Consider the following 7,331-nt stretch of genomic DNA (forward strand, 5'->3'; position numbering starts at 1 on the left):
CAGTGGAACAACTGTAATATAATGTTAACTAGTGATGATGAGGAGAGCCATACACAGTGGAACAACATGTAATATAATGTTAACTAGTGATGATGAGGAGAGCCATACACAGTGGAACAACTGTAATATAATGTTAACTAGTGATGATGAGGAGAGCCATACACAGTGGAACAACATGTAATATAATGTTAACTAGTGATGATGAGGAGAGCCATACACAGTGGAACAACATGTAATATAATGTTAACTAGTGATGATGAGGAGAGCCATACACAGTGGAACAACATGTAATATAATGTTAACTAGTGATGATGAGGAGAGCCATACACAGTGGAACAACATGTAATATAATGTTAACTAGTGATGATGAGGAGAGCCATACACAGTGGAACAACATGTAATATAATGTTAACTAGTGATGATGAGGAGAGCCATACACAGTGGAACAACTTGTAATATAATGTTAACTAGTGTGATGATGAGGAGAGCCATACACAGTGGAACAACATGTAATATAATGTTAACTAGTGATGATGAGGAGAGCCATACACAGTGGAACAACATGTAATATAATGTTAACTAGTGATGATGAGGAGAGCCATACACAGTGGAACAACTTGTAATATAATGTTAACTAGTGATGATGAGGAGAGCCATACACAGTGGAACAACTTGTAATATAATGTTAACTAGTGATGATGAGGAGAGCCATACACAGTGGAACAACTTGTAATATAATGTTAACTAGTGATGATGAGGAGAGCCATACACAGTGGAACAACATGTAATATAATGTTAACTAGTGATGATGAGGAGAGCCATACTCAGTGGAACAACATGTAATATAATGTTAACTAGTGATGATGAGGAGAGCCATACACAGTGGAACAACATGTAATATAATGTTAACTAGTGATGATGAGGAGAGCCATACACAGTGGAACAACTTGTAATATAATGTTAACTAGTGATGATGAGGAGAGCCATACACAGTGGAACAACTTGTAATATAATGTTAACTAGTGATGATGAGGAGAGCCATACACAGTGGAACAACATGTAATATAATGTTAACTAGTGATGATGAGGAGAGCCATACACAGTGGAACAACTTGTAATATAATGTTAACTAGTGATGATGAGGAGAGCCATACACAGTGGAACAACTTGTAATATAATGTTAACTAGTGATGATGAGGAGAGCCATACACAGTGGAACAACTTGTAATATAATGTTAACTAGTGATGATGAGGAGAGCCATACACAGTGGAACAACATGTAATATAATGTTAACTAGTGATGATGAGGAGAGCCATACACAGTGGAACAACTTGTAATATAATGTTAACTAGTGATGATGAGGAGAGCCATACACAGTGGAACAACTTGTAATATAATGTTAACTAGTGATGATGAGGAGAGCCATACACAGTGGAACAACTTGTAATATAATGTTAACTAGTGATGATGAGGAGAGCCATACACAGTGGAACAACATGTAATATAATGTTAACTAGTGATGATGAGGAGAGCCATACACAGTGGAACAACTTGTAATATAATGTTAACTAGTGATGATGAGGAGAGCCATACACAGTGGAACAACTTGTAATATAATGTTAACTAGTGATGATGAGGAGAGCCATACACAGTGGAACAACTTGTAATATAATGTTAACTAGTGATGATGAGGAGAGCCATACACAGTGGAACAACATGTAATATAATGTTAACTAGTGATGATGAGGAGAGCCATACACAGTGGAACAACTGTAATATAATGTTAACTAGTGATGATGAGGAGAGCCATACACAGTGGAACAACATGTAATATAATGTTAACTAGTGATGATGAGGAGAGCCATACACAGTGGAACAACATGTAATATAATGTTAACTAGTGATGAGGAGGAGAGCCCATACACAGTGGAACAACATGTTAATATAATGTTAACTAGTGATGATGAGGAGAGCCATACACAGTGGAACAACTTGTAATATAATGTTAACTAGTGATGATGAGGAGAGCCATACACAGTGGAACAACATGTAATATAATGTTAACTAGTGATGATGAGGAGAGCCATACACAGTGGAACAACATGTAATATAATGTTAACTAGTGATGATGAGGAGAGCCTACACAGTGGAACAACGTAATATAATGTTAATAGTGATGATGAGGAGAGCCATACACAGTGGAACAACTTGTAATATAATGTTAACTAGTGATGATGAGGAGAGCCATACACAGTGGAACAACTTATGATGATGAGGAGAGCCATACACAGTGGAACAACATGTAATATAATGTTAACTAGTGATGATGAGGAGAGCCCTACACAGTGGAACAACATGTAATATAATGTTAACTAGTGATGATGAGGAGAGCCATACACAGTGGAACAACTTGTAATATAATGTTAACTAGTGATGATGAGGAGAGCCATACACAGTGGAACAACTTGTAATATAATGTTAACTAGTGATGATGAGGAGAGCCATACACAGTGGAACAACATGTAATATAATGTTAACTAGTGATGATGAGGAGAGCCATACACAGTGGAACAACTTGTAATATAATGTTAACTAGTGATGATGAGGAGAGCCATACACAGTGGAACAACTTGTAATATAATGTTAACTAGTGATGATGAGGAGAGCCATACACAGTGGAACAACTTGTAATATAATGTTAACTAGTGATGATGAGGAGAGCCATACACAGTGGAACAACATGTAATATAATGTTAACTAGTGATGATGAGGAGAGCCATACACAGTGGAACAACTTGTAATATAATGTTAACTAGTGATGATGAGGAGAGCCATACACAGTGGAACAACATGTAATATAATGTTAACTAGTGATGATGAGGAGAGCCATACACAGTGGAACAACATGTAATATAATGTTAACTAGTGATGATGAGGAGAGCCATACACAGTGGAACAACTTGTAATATAATGTTAACTAGTGATGATGAGGAGAGCCATACACAGTGGAACAACATGTAATATAATGTTAACTAGTGATGATGAGGAGAGCCATACACAGTGGAACAACTTGTAATATAATGTTAACTAGTGATGATGAGGAGAGCCATACACAGTGGAACAACTTGTAATATAATGTTAACTAGTGATGATGAGGAGAGCCATACACAGTGGAACAACTGTAATATAATGTTAACTAGTGATGATGAGGAGAGCCATACACAGTGGAACAACTTGTAATATAATGTTAACTAGTGATGATGAGGAGAGCCATACACAGTGGAACAACATGTAATATAATGTTAACTAGTGATGATGAGGAGAGCCATACACAGTGGAACAACATGTAATATAATGTTAACTAGTGATGATGAGGAGAGCCATACACAGTGGAACAACTGTAATATAATGTTAACTAGTGATGATGAGGAGAGCCATACACAGTGGAACAACTTGTAATATAATGTTAACTAGTGATGATGAGGAGAGCCATACACAGTGGAACAACATGTAATATAATGTTAACTAGTGATGATGAGGAGAGCCATACACAGTGGAACAACTTGTAATATAATGTTAACTAGTGATGATGAGGAGAGCCATACACAGTGGAACAACTGTAATATAATGTTAACTAGTGATGATGAGGAGAGCCATACACAGTGGAACAACATGTAATATAATGTTAACTAGTGATGATGAGGAGAGCCATACACAGTGGAACAACATGTAATATAATGTTAACTAGTGATGATGAGGAGAGCCATACACAGTGGAACAACATGTAATATAATGTTAACTAGTGATGATGAGGAGAGCCATACACAGTGGAACAACATGTAATATAATGTTAACTAGTGATGATGAGGAGAGCCATACACAGTGGAACAACATGTAATATAATGTTAACTAGTGATGATGAGGAGAGCCATACACAGTGGAACAACTTGTAATATAATGTTAACTAGTGATGATGAGGAGAGCCATACACAGTGGAACAACATGTAATATAATGTTAACTAGTGATGATGAGGAGAGCCATACACAGTGGAACAACATGTAATATAATGTTAACTAGTGATGATGAGGAGAGCCATACACAGTGGAACAACATGTAATATAATGTTAACTAGTGATGATGAGGAGAGCCATACACAGTGGAACAACATGTAATATAATGTTAACTAGTGATGATGAGGAGAGCCATACACAGTGGAACAACATGTAATATAATGTTAACTAGTGATGATGAGGAGAGCCATACACAGTGGAACAACATGTAATATAATGTTAACTAGTGATGATGAGGAGAGCCATACACAGTGGAACAACATGTAATATAATGTTAACTAGTGATGATGAGGAGAGCCATACACAGTGGAACAACATGTAATATAATGTTAACTAGTGATGATGAGGAGAGCCATACACAGTGGAACAACATGTAATATAATGTTAACTAGTGATGATGAGGAGAGCCATACACAGTGGAACAACATGTAATATAATGTTAACTAGTGATGATGAGGAGAGCCATACACAGTGGAACAACATGTAATATAATGTTAACTAGTGATGATGAGGAGAGCCATACACAGTGGAACAACATGTAATATAATGTTAACTAGTGATGATGAGGAGAGCCATACACAGTGGAACAACATGTAATATAATGTTAACTAGTGATGATGAGGAGAGCCATACACAGTGGAACAACATGTAATATAATGTTAACTAGTGATGATGAGGAGAGCCATACACAGTGGAACAACATGTAATATAATGTTAACTAGTGATGATGAGGAGAGCCATACACAGTGGAACAACATGTAATATAATGTTAACTAGTGATGATGAGGAGAGCCATACACAGTGGAACAACATGTAATATAATGTTAACTAGTGATGATGAGGAGAGCCATACACAGTGGAACAACTAGTAATATAATGTTAACTAGTGATGATGAGGAGAGCCATACACAGTGGAACAACATGTAATATAATGTTAACTAGTGATGATGAGGAGAGCCATACACAGTGGAACAACATGTAATATAATGTTAACTAGTGATGATGAGGAGAGCCATACACAGTGGAACAAACTTGTAATATAATGTTAACTAGTGATGATGAGGAGAGCCCTACACAGTGGAACAACTAGTAATATAATGTTAACTAGTGATGATGAGGAGAGCCATACACAGTAGAACAACATGTAATATAATGTTAACTAGTGATGATGAGGAGAGCCATACACAGTGGAACAACATGTAATATAATGTTAACTAGTGATGATGAGGAGAGCCCTACACAGTGGAACAACTAGTAATATAATGTTAACTAGTGATGATGAGGAGAGCCATACACAGTGGAACAACATGTAATATAATGTTAACTAGTGATGATGAGGAGAGCCCATACACAGTGGAACAACATGTAATATAATGTTAACTAGTGATGATGAGGAGAGCCATACACAGTGGAACAACATGAGTTAACTAGTGATGATGAGGAGAGCCATACACAGTGGAACAACATGTAATATAATGTTAACTAGTGATGATGAGGAGAGCCATACACAACTTGTAAATAATAAATGGTAGTTCATCTGTAGAAGGGCATATCAAAATGGTGTGTAGTCAAAATAAGTTTCAAATTAGAAAAATTATTTACATTTGTACATACGTAGACACTTTATGTAATAAATGTGTGCAACACTAGGCGTATCAAACAGAGAAGGTGTCAGTCTGTTTGTTTATAAATAAAAGATGGACATAAGGTCTAATGAGTCAACTCGCCCGCAGTGAGGATCTCGGTATATATAAGGATGTCCTTACTATATGAGTCCAAGAATCAAAATGGAACTGTGCAAAGTCAAGTGAACAAATAAAAATATTTGTATATATAAATTATGCAAAGCATTGTACAATATGATTTCATGGAAGTACCATAAAATATGTTTACAAGTGAAAAAAATACTGATTAGGACAACTCGTCCCATGTAAAGTCGTCCCAGATGGCCTGTCCATGATATTGCTCCGAAAGGGCAGCACAGCACCAGCATCCCAATGTCAAACAGACGATAGCAAATATCAAAATAGCGATAGCAAAAAGTGGTGAGAAAAAATCAAACAGTGGCCAAAAAGTAGTGAGAAAAAACGTCCGTGACCGTCCTTAACATGATAGCCTGATACAGGAGGTCACAATAGAGTTAGAACCTTTATCATTCGTTCTTTTTTCAATAATTTTTTATGTTTTTGTTGTACGTCCGTGACCGTCCTTAACATGTAATTTTATTTGTTCTTCTTTTGTCTTGACAAAGGGCAGATCGCCTCGAAAATTCAACAAACTTTTGTCCACACTGTTAGAATTACTTCTTTGCCCTATATAAATTTCTGGTACTTACATTTGTACAAAAATGACTTAATTGATTATGAACACGTGGTTGAACATATTCATGAAATACTGCTTCTGTAGCCAGTGTTTCTGTGTTGAGCATCACGACAGGGAATTCAATTATCTCCTGAAACAGAATAATGATATGAAAATTCCAAACAGATAGTCATTAACCCAGTTTATATTATTACATTATGTACATGTAGCCAGTTTGTGTATTGAACAGGTTGGGCACAACCCTGCATATAGGTAACAGTTATGAGTAATCAATAAGTTACCCAAATGAGGAATTATGTGAAAAGAAAACACATAATATTATTTTAAAAAATATTATCAAAAAAGGGCGTCATAATTTTTAGAATGCCTTACAACTGATCTAACATTCTATGTTTCTGTGCATGAAATATCAAATCCTGTTGTGTCATTTTGTTGTAAGATGACAATTTAGTGTTCTCCATTGACTACAGTGTATAACCATCAGGGAAATTCAGTGCAAATGTTATGGTTGCATGAGTTTTACCCATGTTCTATTTTTAGCACCATATTAAGCAATGGAGGTAATTTAGTTTGTGACTTTTACCAAAATTGAGACAATGAAATTTGTCCCATATTGATTCATAATGTACCAAGTTATGTTAGTAATGGTGCCATGTCAAAATTATTACGCCCTTTTTGATAAAAAAAGTTTAAAACAACTTCATGCATTTTTCTTTCACAGAATTCCTCATTTGAGAAACTTATTGGTTACTCAAACAGGTAACTGTTACTCAAATGGGTAACTGTTACCCATATACAGGGTTGTGTACAACCTGTTGAGTATCACAACCAATAAAATAACAACTTCTTTACACTAAATAAAAACAAATTGATTTTACTCCTGTAACAGGAGAGGAGTGACCAATCCAGAGTTCGAACCCGTGACCATCGAGCACTA

The sequence above is a fragment of the Argopecten irradians genome, chromosome 6, assembly GCF_041381155.1.
Source record: "Argopecten irradians isolate NY chromosome 6, Ai_NY, whole genome shotgun sequence".
NCBI classification, from domain to species: Eukaryota; Metazoa; Mollusca; class Bivalvia; order Pectinida; family Pectinidae; genus Argopecten; species Argopecten irradians.